Below are 10524 nucleotides of genomic sequence, written 5' to 3'. Positions count from 1 at the left end.
TTACTCGAGTATCTTAACCTTACTCATGATTAAAATTGCAGTAGCTCATATCCGCTGAGTAACAATCTGTCCTTCAGTTGTTAGCTTAAACTTTTTGGGGCGATTTTTCCATCTTTATGAGTTGATCTTTAAAATTCTGAAGGCAACACACATTTTTATCGACCAGTTGTGATACAAGGTGTGATACAGTACCGCTGTACTATCCGTAGACAGTAAAGTCTTAATGCCGCACTAAAACCAAGCTTGAGTCAGCACACATCCCCTTATCTGCATCTCCACCTTCTGCCTCATCCTCCCCTCCGCTGCCTGCTTCCTTCCTTCCTTGATCTCAGTGGTCACATCAACCATCAATTAAAGCACCGCCAGCCAATAGAGATATTATCTGTGCAGCGTTGGCCTGTGCTGGAGGGGAGAAGGGGTTGAATGCCCTAATGAATTATTTATGCATTATTGATAAGTGAACCTGGCTTCTATAAATATATATTTATATAACGTGTCACTGTGTCTAATCGTAACCGGCTGGCCCTGTGTCCTCAAAGCTCCTGGCAGGGAGGGCGGTCCAGGAGCGCTGCCAAGTGTGTTTATATGCAGGTTTGTCGCTCGGATTAGAGGGAAGGGACTGTTTCTGCATGCAGACGAAAAATCTGGTCAGTGCACAACTTCACTCTCACTCCAAATTAAAGTTCCTGAGATACATATTCCAAGCAAGAAGAGACGAAAATGACACTAATACAAAAAAATGGCATTGATACAAGGGTGATTGATTGACCGATTTGAAAGAGCAGTGTGCGTCATCTTCTGGCAGTTATCGAGCAGCTCCACGACTCAGCAAATGTCATTTATAATTAAAATGTCCAAAAAAAAAAAAAGACGGCAGTCCAGCAGGGGCCAGGTCGTCTTGACTTTATTTGCAGCTACACAGAGAAAAAAAAAAAAAAAAAAAGCTGATACTGAATAGTGCAAACTTTGACGGCTTCAACCGGTTATTTTAGGGGTCGGGGGGTGGCTTAGCAGAACGAGATCGACATTTGATTGCGCTGCTCTAATCTTTGCATCTGAGCAAGCCCGGTCTGACTCATTACTGACTCTAGCTGCTGCCACATCAGGACAAATTCACAGGCCTTTTCATCAACAGTCATAAAGAACACGGAGTAAAGTAAGTGGTGAGATTGTCTCTGTCAGGCGTGCACACTTGTGCCTTTCCCCTATCCACAGTGAGATCAAACTCCCACTCATATTAACTTGATATAGAGTGTATGTCCTTGCAATTCTTTGCCAGCAAGACAAAGTGCTCAGTGTACTATCTATACAGTACTATATAGGTATTTAAAAATGTGCTTGGTTAAGGCAGTCGGAGCAGATTAATGAATGTGTGTATGTGTGTGTGTGTTTGTGGCTAGTTGCTAGTAAGAAGGCTAATTTGTGTTATGGCTCATTTATGTCCAATGTTGAATTTGTATACAGAAACGGATGGAGCCCTGTGTCGGGTATCTGCGTTCACTTCTTTCCCGTATTTGTACAGGTCTACTGAAAGGAAGAAATTCAAACATGTGCACAAAACCCTTGACATGCATGTTGTTGTCAGAAACCCTGGATCAGTTTCCTTTAATACATACATACGGTAAAAACAGCAAGAAACCTGTCTCCTTTCATTCAGATGACAGTCAGCCCTTGTGTAATCTCTTTTGCTTAATGTGCAGCAGCTGTTTAAACTGAGACAAAATGATATGTCACCAATAATGTGGTTTTTCTCTCTCATTGGATCGTCGTCGTGACAAGTCTGTCACCGACCTTGCAGTCAACAGCCGAGCTCTCTTCTTCTCTCCATCTTATGATCGCAGTTATCAAGAGAAAAAGAATCCCAATGCTGTCAATCACAGTGAAATTTCCCTCTGTACATCAGACAGATGGCAAAAGGAGCTCCACATTTAAGTAGCGCCAGAGTACAGTAGGTCTCCTTTGAAGAGGAAGGAATGGCTGTAATTCCCCTCATTTCCACACCGAAGCCCCTTTCATTTCCCCAAATGGCCCAAGAAATTTAATGTGACATTCTGAGATGCATCAAGCCCCTTTTAGATCCTCGGCTTCCATCTGTCTCTCTAGCCCTCTGCCATCATGTGGCCCTTTGCTCCAACGGAAAAAGACCAAAATACTCTGCGTACTTCAATTCCATTTTATTTGTAAGGATCACAAGACACTTTACATAGTGAGGGTTGAGATCTTACAATTTTATGGGGAAACATCACAGTGCCCACACTTGGCCACTATGGAGAAAAAGACAAAACTGCCCTTTAACAGGATGAAACCTCCAAACTCGACTGGCGGGGGGGACATGGGTGGAGAGACCAGGAACAGTAATTATCAAATTTGAGCTCTGTTATAATCACAACAATAATGGTGACACTTATAGATTTAGTTTTGTTTAATTTTGTTCACTCTATATTACTACAAAATACATAAACAATAATGCACACAACACATTAAATATGTGTGGAAGCAACCAGTATGATAAAAAAATAAAATAAAATACAAAACTAAAAAATCCTCCAGAAAATTGTACATATGTTAATATAATAGATAAAAACATAGAGAGAGAATATCTGTTATGAAAACTATATAAATAATTAAAATGACCGAATTTCCATTACAAATTAAATGCTTAAAATGCAGAGCAATTCTAATTGTCTTGTTTTTTAATATGCACAATTACACTGACGAATTACATGGATGTAAGTTTTCATTCCATAACTAAAGATAATGTGCACACAGCGAAAACCATTTCTGCAGCAGCAATATTTTCTCCTGGAAAATAATGATATTAACAAAAGCAGGAACGACAGCAGCACTAATAGTAGTATATAATATATGTAATAGTAGTATGATAATAAATACTCGTTAAATAATATGACACCAATAATAATAATAATAGTAATAGTGGAGTTGTCATGATTTTTTACCTTTTTGACATTACATTTGGACTCACAATAATAATAGGCTAGTTTTGTGTGTTTAGATATTTTATATTGATATAGTTTCTTTGCACTTGGCTTTTCCTGTTTTACTTTGTTTATTCCTTGCATTTGCCTCTTACTTGACTTCCTGTCTGTTTCTAATTCCCCCTGCTTCTTCCTGCACCTGTGCTAATGTGTCACACCTGAGTTGAGTTAATGCCTCATTAAGTCCCTGTCTTCTATCAGTGAGTTTACTCTGTTTATTCCTCATGTGTTTCTCTCAGTTATCTTTCTTTTAACTTTTCCCTCTGTGTTTGTGGATACCTCTGCCTGATGGGACTGCTCACCTGTCACCAGCTAAACCTGTGAGTCTCATTCAAAGACATCCATTGTCTACATTCGTGTGTTACTAGTCCTGACATGAGTTGTTTTGTCCGATTAGGAAAAATGTTGGGAATAGAAAAACCGAGCCTCGATTGCTCAGGCAAAATGTGTGGATTTATAGAGCAGTAGCACACACTGCAGTGGATGGATGTGGCTCAGGAGATCAAGAGGGTCGTCCACTAACTACATGGTTGGTGGTTTGATCCCATTCTGCGTGCTGAAGTGTCCTTCTGCAAGATATTGAACCCCAGATTGACTGTGCTGGCAGAGTATAATTAATGCTATGGTATGAGTATAGCATTAATTATATGTATGTGAGCAGGTGAATGGGAAAGTGTGACGTGTAAATACAGAGCATTTGCCATTTTACACAGGAAACCGGGAGTGATTAGGAACACATATAGCAACAAGTCAACCACTGTATAAAGCCTTGTTCCACTAGACTCATGCCCCTTTAACACTAATGCAGATTCCTCTATGCTTCTGCTTCGGGGGGGGGGGGGGGGGGGGGGGGGGGTGATTGGTCATGGCCTACCCTCCCAGCTGAATTGCAAAAAGAGAATGGGATCGCCCCTTTCATTCCTGGGATAGAGGACTAGAGTCTCACATGTCGCAGAGAGACAAACAGACATCGACACACACACGTACATCCACAGCTTCACTACTTTGGCCGCTATGCCCTGTGGGCCAAATGATGGCTCGGTGCTTTAATCATATTTGCAGGGGATTGATTCCCGGAGGAGTTTTTCTCACTGCAGACTGGGTGAGAACAGCAAAGAGAGAGGGGGTCTGATCGTGACAGAAGTAGACGCGTAACAGCAACTCACTTGCTCGCAGCGTTTATGGAGTGAGGATAATGCTTAGGTGTTTCTTGTTCTTACCTATGGCACAGTCTTTCCTCACATAATCCAATCATTTAAGGGTTCTCTGGCTTATTTTCCTCGTCAGTACGTCTCAGTCTCTGAGAAAGAGGAAGGAGAAGGTGGTGGGAGGCGTGAGAATAAGGTTGACAATTGGAAGGGATTTGGAGGTGAGGTGTGGGGACAGAAATTTAACTTGTGGGGAAAAAAAATCTAATTGCACTTGGATTTGTGTGTCGGTATATTTTCCTCTTTGATTGTCTTTTTCTCTTTTTAATCTGACAATTTGGCATGAATTAAGAACAGTGCTGTCTTTGAAAGGACTAAAGCCTGTGCACTTACTGCTTCAGTGCCGTTTAATTTCTGACAACACCCTTTTCTAAACGTGGCTGTTCCACACTTGTTATACTTCTTTTCCTAATGCGATCTGTTAGATTACCTAAAGTTTGAACAAGAAAGAAGCCTCAACAAATGCTTTTTACACCAATTTAAATTTCCTGTACTGAGCCAAAACAAAAGGGATCATGTACTAACTGAGAAAGTTCCAGAAATGTGAATCCAGTCAGCTCTTTATGCTCAGGTTCCTGAGCAATTTAACAAATAAAATACACTGTGATCCAATATTTACATGTTTCACAGCTTAGGCTATCTTGCTATCTGCTCAAGACGTGTTTGGTGTTCCCAATGGTCAATATATGTGCCATTTTTAAATAAATTGTACGAATTAATGCAAGAGGCACTCACCAGCAGTGTGTTTGTATACAGGTACCATTTCATTTGTAGCCTGAGGTACTTTGCAATCCCCATCCCTAGGTGGACCTTTAAAATACACAAATATCCCTCTGACAATATTTTTCCGAACAGCCCAAATCCTAAACCCAACAAGGGAACAAGACACCAAACAATGCACAAAACACAATACCATTACCAATGATCCATTTTGAGTTGTGTGGACACAGAGTGAGCGTATTGATCACTGAACAGAAAAAGCAATTTGTCCAAAAAGGGATTTAGAGAATGACTTTGCACATTTTCAATAGATGTACCTTGTATTGTATTATGCAAACATTACATTTCAGGTTGCACAAGCTGAAAAACTCTTGTCAAAATGTCCTTGTTTCTTTCTCCTGCACTTTTATCTACCCTTTATATCCTGACATCAGGACCCTTGTGGTCAAATCAACCTTGCTTTATCCTGTGGATGTACTTGGGGAAGTTCTCCCCCTCATCAGAAATGAAGAAAAACTCCAGGCTCAGTCCAAATGGTTCCTACCAGGAAGATGCTCCTTGGTCCCGTGGGTTTAATCCTCCCTTCTGAATGTCTACCTACAGTACATTAAAGCATTTGTAGTTTTAGCCGCTGCCAAACATGGTTTCAGGCTTGGGAGTAGGTAGTGGTGATGGTTGCTTGCGAAAAGTTTCATCCATCATCGCTATAACAAGACTAGAAATCATAATACGCCCTCGGTGCAGCACTTTTTCGGAGCTGACTAAATGCAACAGTGACTCTTCTATCAGAGAGTGACAAGATGGGCTGGCCTAGCTTAAAGGACACGCAGCCACATTTCCCCATTTCTTTTATATTCAAAAGCTAGAAACACAAAAAAATGTAATTGGAAGAAACGTGAATAAAAAAATTGAAAATTGCTAAAAATGCGCTGACTTTTCGTCTCGTCTTGACATCTGTCGCCTGATAGAAATTGCCTGAAAGTGTTGAAGGAGAACATTCATCTGTGGATAACTAGAAAATTATGACTCCGATGTGTCAAGGCTTTAAGAAATTTTACTCTTGACTCTGATGATTTCTGTCTTTCTTTTGTCCTTTACTCCATTGAATTCACATCATGATTACTTTACTTCAAGTCTTTTGAAATGTGTACAGCTGAGTTCATGCTTAGACCTTAACAGGAGAAATAAGTATGGATAATATGATGGATAAGAAGGACCTGATAGTGTTCTGATTCATAGAGGTTCATACCTTAAGGTATAGCTGCTTAAGTAGTTTCTTTGTTTTTAAAAATTGCATTAAAGGCAGTGTGATATTTTGTCGAATGATTGTGTCAAAGAAGTAAAAGCTGAAAAAAATCCAAGCAGGTTGAGTCCTTAGACAAATGACTTTGGACTTTATCTGCATCTCCACATGATCACCTGCAAAACCTTGAAGATCTTATGTTTTTCAAAAGAGATAACGGGATACGAAAATATACAAAGCTCCAGCACCATGCAAGGAAAATTAATGTGCAGAGTTTATCTTTATCCCTCTGCTCCCACATGCTGCTGCAGTTGAGTTGGTCCAGGCCATCGCCATTAATGCTGTGAGCACCACTCAGTGTTCATTCAAGTTAGGAAACAGGCTCAAGGTTCCTCAACAGTGCTTTATGCCAAGTGTATGTGTGCAAGTATATGGAACATGATTATTTTTAACAGAATCTCATGTTTAATTCCCTAATTTCCAAGATATGAGGATTTTTTTCTCATTAATTAATTTATTATTTTATTTTGCAGGAGGTTGCACACCACAGTGGCAGCAAAACCATTTGAATTATCTTGGTAAAAATAGTCAACCGAACTGTGCAAGGAAAACAACAAAGGCCACCGTAATGAACACAAGGCTTTGACAGCACTATTATCAGCCAGTGTGGAGAGATGAGGACCCTCGCACAATTACAAGTCCCCCACTTATCTTGTCCTAGCAGATTCTGGAGAGGGAAAAGATGGTGTGTGTATGTGCGTGCGCACAGTTAGGCCTTTTTCAAAAGAAATGAAATGCTGTGATGGTCCAATATTCCATATGATTCCACAAACCAAGCAGGATGCCATAACATTTATTTTGCTGATCCCCATCATGTCATATGGGCATGTCACCTCAGACTGGGCATGATGCTTATCAGGCCTTGTTCACCATTATAAAGTCCTGAAATGCCATGTAACCATGATGGATCTGGTCCTATGACATTTATAATGACTGCTACATTTGTGTTAAAGGGTGAACACTGAATCACGCAGGGCAGGAAACTGCTCCCGGCTGAATGTGGGACATGTCATGTCTGTGAGACGTAACATGTCACCAGATATATATTTTCGTAAACTGCTTTCTCCACTAAAATACTACTGGTGAAACGACTTCAAATAATTAAAGTAGGATTTAATTTGCACAATATTTGTTTATATCTACAGGACAATGTTAAAATTACAATTTCAAGTACAATACACAAACAAACTTCACCTCTAAAATTAAACCAAAAAATGAAAAATGAGAGTTTTGCTGCTGTAGAAATTTAGCAGAAACCTGCAACACTGCTCTCTATTGATTCATATTTCCAAGCGTATATCCCTTCTGATTACGCCCCGATCACTGGCTCACTGTGGATTTACAAAGAGTGCCACACACAGATGCATCGCTGCATGTGTCCAGCACAGTCCCATGTTGCTTTGTTGTTTGCCATGGAAACCGGTGGGGGTTTTTCATTCCAGCCAAACTGTACAGCATCTGATTGTTGCAATTGCACTTTCAACCAGAAAGGAGAGAACAAATTATCTATCATTGCATATTTGTTTGGATGGAACACCTGCATACTGTTCCCTGGCAGAGCGCTGAAGAGCAGTGATTTGCTGGACTTACACTTTTGTATATTGATCTGACTCATCACTCCCTCTCGTTGCCGTTATTTCTCCATTTTCCCCGTCTCTCTGTGGAGCAATGCAAATTATTTAATAGACCTGAGTGTGGTGACTTACGATTCCAATGAGCAGCCCGTTGTTCTTTATGTCCCCGGCGTGCGTGTTTGCATGATAATCAAGTCAGTCTGAACTTGAGACTTCATATAAAAGTTGATTTATGCAAGAGGTTTCTGCACAAAAAGGAACAGAAAAAATTCTTAACAAGAACCTTCAGCATTATTGAAACTTAAGTCACAGCCTTGTTCAGACATTCTTGTCCTTCCAAATAATTGCACATTTATTCTAGTGTGTTGTGCTGCATACAGGACAAAGGTAATCGTAGAATTAAATTGAAAGGAAATATGTTTTATTAAGAAATCAATGCGTTCATAATATCCATGGTATATGTTAAACTTCTTCTCTTCTTTGATGGTATTTTACACATGCATGCTGTGATGATTTATGTGAATATGGATCATGCATCTGTTTTCTTACACATCTTTTCTCATGTGATATCTTTTCAGTCATTCGTGCGCGACCCAGCTGCGAAGGATGCACAGAGGATGTAGGAGACACAGGCGTCGAATCAGAGGTGGAGTTTAAACTTTCAGGTAAGCCAAGTTTATTTATATCTGTGGATTGGGATTTTTTGTGACTTGATTTACAGGTGGTGTTTTTTATTTAAATATTTTCCCCATGATCCGATAATTCTAAGACTTTGGTAAAATACTTATGCTTCTACTATATTTTGACTTTCTGATCATTTGCGGTATAACCAAAAATGGACTCATAAATGAGTAGAGACAAGTAACAATGCTTTATACGGCAAATGTCCCACTGTGGGACGGATGAAGGATTATCCTGTATCTTTTTTAAGAGAAGGTCTCTTTCAAGCATAGTTGACTTGTAGTGTGTGTGTCATCATGGGAGTAGTGGTCTTTGTGTTGTCATGACGTTCCCTTGGGTATCTTCATGAGACTCTCCTCCAGCATGCTTATGGCTGCAGGGAAAAATCGACTCCAACGTCGACATGCTGCAATACCATTTTCCCGACAGCAAAGGACTGAACACTTTCTGTTTTGGGCGGGTTAGATTGCCACGGCTGCTTTAAGCCTTCCTCCCACGCTGCTTCTTCTAAAGCTTCTGTTCAGGTGGGAATTAGCAACAGTGGTGTATGTAGTGGGCTATGCACACTATCTAATCACAGGCCAGACGATACCCACGCAAGGCTACAGTGCAACGGAAAGAAAAAGTCTATTAGGTATCTGCTTTTATGTGATGACTTCTCCTGCCCTGGCGATGTAGGTAGAATTTGTCGACTGTAGCATGCCAAGTTATCATCAAAAGGGGCGATCACTTTGTAGCTTCCCAGTGCCAACTTCCAGCTCTTTTGTCTTGTCAGAGGAGACAGATTGTTGTGTACGGCCTGCGTCGTCCCAAATCCCCTGCAGACTGATTCATTACACTTTCACTTCAAGCGCCATCTGCAAACCTTTAAGCTGCAGCAAGTCACGCGTATCATATACGAACATGGTCACAATTGCTTTAAATCATAACAACAATGGAAGTGCATGGAGAAAAATACAGTGCAGGACAATGATGGGGGAAGATAATGTTTAAATGGAGAGATTGAGCCCTCAAGCCAACAAATCATTCCTCTACAGTGACCTCTTACTATGTGTGATTCAGTAATTGACATTCCCCCCTCTCATGTTGATCCTGGCTTCTGGCTAGTAGCTCACCCAGCAGTATTCCCAATCCAATTCCTAAAAGATGTATTTGATCACGTTGATCGCGCTCTGAAAGGGATGCGGGAAAGCTTGTCAAATTTGTGAACATAATCTTTTGTTGATATAGCATTTTTTGAGGCTCACTATATCTTAGAAACTTTTTTTCCCTCCATGGTATCATGCACCCAGCAGCCTTGTCTTTTTCTTTTGCAACCAGATCAAAAAAAGAAACCAAAAAAACGAAGTTTTTTAGCGATAAGCCAAAGAAAAATAATTTGAAAGAGTCCCATGTTTTCTCGGCTGTCAGCTTTGGAGAGTTTCTAAAATGCAGCGCTCCATAGCCAATTAACTGGGATGGATGGAAGGGTTCTTCTCTGCAATGCCACAATCAAAAGATCCTTCAGATGTCGAGCGGTTCAGAAGAAGAACAGCAGCACAGTCAATCCCTGATCATCACGAAAAACAACTGCAGACAGTCATTGGAGATTACATTACAGTGATTTATAGTTATACATTGTGTTTGTAGCCTTGAGCTATGTAAGAGATATGATATTGATCATTCACACAAGAGAGAGATTCAAAAACAAAATCTTTCTTGTGCAGATCCATTGATTAAACTTTGAAATGGAAGAAACGCGGTTGTTGTCGAGCAGAAATGTTGGGGGGGCGGTGCGTTGTTTGGTAGTCACAGTTTTCATACTGGCAGAGAGGAAATATGGTTGGTGACCGAACACGGAGGCTTACTACTGCCGGTCACAATGAGAAGGCTCAGTGTCAAAGCCATTATACAAGCCTCTAAGAAAACACACACACACACAAATCAACCTCTCCTGCCATGCCAAGATTCCTGTCTCCACACTCAGCCTTTGGGTCGACTTCCCCCCTTCTTTTCATTAGCTTTTCTCTTCTCCTTCTACCAACCAGAGCCAGTTAAAAGAT

General features: G+C 40.5%; 1 long non-coding RNA gene across 1 annotated transcript in view; it reads left to right on the top strand.

The window, feature by feature from the left end:
* Positions 1–3183: 3183 nt before the first annotated feature.
* Positions 3184–10524, top strand: part of LOC138406935 (uncharacterized) — a 56919-nt gene continuing 49578 nt past the window's right edge. The window contains exons 1-2 of the long non-coding RNA XR_011240279.1: positions 3184–3316; positions 8380–8466. This is a non-coding gene — a long non-coding RNA (uncharacterized lncRNA). The remainder of the gene's footprint in view (positions 3317–8379; positions 8467–10524) is intronic.

Source organism: Paralichthys olivaceus, chromosome 24, assembly GCF_024713975.1.
Source record: "Paralichthys olivaceus isolate ysfri-2021 chromosome 24, ASM2471397v2, whole genome shotgun sequence".
Lineage (NCBI taxonomy): Eukaryota > Metazoa > Chordata > Actinopteri > Pleuronectiformes > Paralichthyidae > Paralichthys > Paralichthys olivaceus.
This window is presented reverse-complemented; position numbering and strand designations above follow the sequence as displayed.